This window comes from Tupaia chinensis, unplaced genomic scaffold (genome assembly GCF_000334495.1).
Source record: "Tupaia chinensis unplaced genomic scaffold, TupChi_1.0 Scaffold148698_1, whole genome shotgun sequence".
In the NCBI taxonomy this organism is placed as follows: Eukaryota; Metazoa; Chordata; class Mammalia; order Scandentia; family Tupaiidae; genus Tupaia; species Tupaia belangeri.
The window spans coordinates 392,266-396,827 of NW_006208547.1; positions in this window are offsets into that span (position 1 = coordinate 392,266).

Consider the following 4,562-nt stretch of genomic DNA (forward strand, 5'->3'; position numbering starts at 1 on the left):
AAATGAAAAATTTAGGGATGTAAGAAAGTTACAGAATTCAACAAACAAGAATGCCAGTTAGGCATTCCAGGAAATAAGAGAAGCTGAATAGGAAGCAACCAGTCATCCAGTTTGATCAGAAAGTAGGACCTTAGAGAAGGCTAATGGAATGATTTCTATATGATAAGCAGAATGCATAATAACCAGAAGTTAATGAGGGTTATAATAAAGAAGACATACATCGGATTTTCCTGAGAAAGAAAAATGAGAGAAAGTCAGATATTATCAAGAAGAAAAAAAGGAAGAACATAATAAAGGAAGCCAAATAGACTGTTCTTTGAAATCTACAGTTTATGTTAGCCTAGTAGGATTGTTGTAATCTTGAGTGTAAGAATATGGGGTATGTGGTACGGTACTGCAGAGGAGGAATGCGACCTTAACTTATTACTTGCTTCTATATCAGATATGTGAGGGAACTTCAGACAGGTTATGGAAATATGGAATTAAAATTTGAATTTTCTTGGTAAAAACAATAGAAATCCTTGCAAATATATATATATATGTATATATATATATATATATATACAGTTTTCATGAATATGCATTTTCCAAGAAAAATTTTAAGACCTAATTTTCATATTTATGTGTAATTTACAAAACAAATGTTATTATTGGTTTATGAAATTTGGAATCAATCTACAGAAAAAGTATGAGAAAGTTCATCATATTTCTAGAATAGAAATGTTAAGTGTGAGCATAATCAACAATATAAGAGGCTTCTCACAGTGACACTGACAGCAACATTTAAGCATATTTTGTAAACTGAAGTTCTCTTCTGAACCTTTTATCAGCTTAGAAATTCATGCTGAAAATCATTTTATAATCACTACCAATGAAAGATATGCTTTTTCTTTAAAATGAAAAATTTAAACCTCTAGTTATAATAGAATTCAAACCAGTTAAACGGATGGTTTCCCAGACAACTTCAAATGATAGTCTTGGGTTATTATTATAGCAAATCTTCAGATGAGTTAAGTCCTTATAATGTACTTCCCCCTCCCCCACTCCTTCTGGTCTAAAGTTTTCTAACATCCAGCCTTGCCTCGAAAGGTTTTTCATGTCTGTCTATGAGTCCTGGCTTCTGTACATAGTCACAGACCAGGACAAGTTGTGATCCTGTATTGCAAATCATCCCTCTGTGAATATTGTTTGTGGCTCTGAGAAGCAGTAGATCAGTGACCCACATGTTATAGCCCTGCTTTATAGAAATTTACTACCGGGAACCAGCAGTTAGCGTAATGGCTATGTCGCTGGACTCCCACGTAGTCGACCGCGGTTCAAGTCCTGGACCTGGTGGCTTAAAACTCACGCCAGGCGCGTGTGCATACGTGCCCAAGATCCCGAGAGGAGAATGGAGGAGAAGGGATTGCGGTGTGACCATCCCCCCGGGGGGGGATTTCTCGCTTTCTGTCTCTATGTCTCTGTCTGTCTGTCTGGCGAGCGCACGCGCCCTGTAGTGAAAAACCTCTCCAAAAAAAAAAAAAAAAAAAGAAAGAAATTTACTACCAATAGTTAGTGACTTAGAGATTAATTTCCTGGAGATGTTAAAATGAATCAAGATCTCAAGAACTTTCTGTCAAGGGTCTACACGGATTTCTTTCTTCCACTGACTCTCTGTTTGGGCCCCTTATAATTTATCGGGTAAAGGTAGTGAAGCAGTTAAGAACTTCACGGGCTTTTCGATTTTATGATTTTTTTTGTTTGGATTTTTTTTTTTTTTTGCTGGGATTTAATTATAAAAGCTACATCACTAAAATAGGAACCAAACTTTGGATGAAACAGAATGTGATATGGACCTTGTTTGCTAAAAGCTGCTTGCAAGCAGGAAGTGTTTCTGGTCCACCTTTTAAATTGCCTGCTGGGAAACGTTACAAGCTGGATTGCAACTGTTTTGAAACTTTTCTGGTTTCTTTGACTGCAACATCCATGACCCAGGCTGTATAATCCCTTTAACTCCCGCAAGTCCCATTGCAAGTCGGAGCCCAGACTTTGGAGCAAAAGCTCCCCTGTGACCACCGGCATTAAAATCCACATTCTCCTACTCTCTTGGCAGCATTTGGTCTCTTTTTTTTTTTTTTTTTTTTTTTTTTTTTTTTTTTTTTTTTGGGGGTTTTTTTTTTTGGGGGGGGGGGCCCGCCCGACGCGAGAAATCAACCCCCAGGGAGCATGGCCACGCCGCAATCCCTTCTCCTCCATTCTCCTCTCGGGATCTTGGGCACGCACACACATGCGCCCGGCATGAGTCCTAAGCCACCGGATCCGGGACATGAACCACTGTCGATTACATGGGAATCCAGCGACATAGCCATTAGGCTAACTGCTGGTTCCCGCGGCATTTGGTCTCTAAGCACTCTACTTTCTGCAGCATTTCTGGTGTCCTAACCAGGAAGGAAACCAACTGCAATGGTTCTTTGGGCTACCAGTTTGGCCAGAGGAACCCACGGGGACGAATGAGGTGGCACTACTCAGTCTTTGCCAAAACCTCTGGATCAGGTAAAGTCCTAGGACTTGGGAACCCAGTCCAGGCCCACCCTGTTTGGATAGAAGGGGAGCCCTGACAGTTTCCTGTGGTCTCCGGTCAGAGCACCAGTTCAGGGTTCAGGCCACTGCATGATCTCCTGATGGGGGGCCAGCCCAGGTTGCTGTGTGGTCCCCTGCCTCGGGCCACAGCTCAGGTTGCTGTGATCTCCTGTCGGAGCCATCAGCTGGGGACTCTCCCAAAGTGGGGAGGACACTGTGACCACCTCTGGAATGACTGTGAATGTTGTGTGTGTGTGTGAGTTTCTGTGATCCCACCTCAGTTTTCAGACAGTGGGATCTGAGTGGATCCTCACCTGCATTTCCATGGTGACCTCATTAGGCTCAGGACCATGTCCATCTGGTGGTACCTGGTCCCCCACTATGTGCTGAGTCAGTGTCAGGAGCTAGTACCGACTTGCCAAAGCTAAGAGGCACCTACAGTTCCTACAAGGGAAGTGGCCAGGCACATGTCTGATTGCTCACCTCTCCGAGGACACCTATTTCTTGTTGGTCTTGCAGCGCCTTTGCAGGGAGGAATACATTGGGAGAGAGATTTCTCCCTATGTCCAAGAGACCCTGTGCTCCTGAGTTCTTGGCTGATTTGTTTCTGTCCCAATCTGTGGGTTCCTTTCTGTCTCGGTGAAGGAAATAGGCTCCAATTAGATCCCCATTCATTCTGATTAGGCTATCAAAATTCTATGATTAAAAATTTCAAGAAGGGGTTCTCTGTAGAATATGGTGTCAAAGTAAATTTAGGAAATTAGCTCTTATAATCCTAATGTGAAAAGGATGTAGTTTTACAAGTAAAGGTTTCTGGTAATCTAATCATTTAACTGGGAATAATTTCCATTTTCTATGGAGAAACTGATTGGTTTTCTGACTGACAATTTAATCATTTAAACTGATTGGTGCTCTGACTATCTAATCATTTAACTGGATAAAAATTTCCATTGTCTACGGAGAAACTGATTAGCTTTCTGAAGAACTGAGCCAAACCAAAGGCAAGGTAAATGTTTGACAGAAATTGCATGCTAAGTAGCCTATACTAAAATTGTACTTCTTGGCTCACTGTCTAAGATCAAAAGTAAATTGCTAAAATCTGTATAAAAGAATATAAATCCAATGTTAAGCATGGACTCATGAAGAGCATTGCTGCCTAGTTCTTCCTGAGTCTTTCTAATAGGTCTCATGAAGTTAACATGTTTTCATCACTGGTCTTTTAGATTTTATAGGAATGAAGGATATTGGGTTTGTCTCTGGGAATATGAAAACAAGTTTGTGTTTGTACATGTTCAGAAGCTACTGATATATATATGCTAAAAATTAAGGTTGCTAAAAATTGAAAATTCTGTTTTTAATTAAAAAAAATTTTTTTTCATTTCATTTTCTTCCATACATTCAATCACATTAATATTCGTCTTACAAAATGGATATTTCAACAGCTGAACATTTCTCACTAGTACTGTTGATAAAACTACGAAATATCTTCAACAGATAATACCACACCTCTTTGTGCCATTAATGCTTTGCCTCCCTGTCCCTCCCCCAAATGTCCTTCCTCAGACCCTCCTCTTTCACACACACTATATCTGGTATTCGCATCTATATACTGTGTTTCTATATTCTTTAGACAATTAGTTTCAGTCATAGAGTGCGGACACTCGGTATATATTAAGTGGGGACATACAATGCCTTTCCTTCATATCATGGCTTGCTTCACTCAGCAGTAAGTCTCCCATATTTATCCATTTCCTGTCAAAAGCCAGGGTTTTATTGTTTTTTATGGATGAATAGTATTCCATTGAGTATATGTGCCACAGTTTTTCTAACCATTCATCAGTTCGTGGGCATTTGGGTTGTTTCCATAACTTAGCAATCATGAAAAGTGCCACAATAAACATCAATGTGCAAGTACTTTTCCGATTAAGTATTCTTCTGTCCTTTGGGTAGATTCCCAGGAGTGGGATTGCTGGATCATATGGTAGTTCTATTTGTAGATTTTT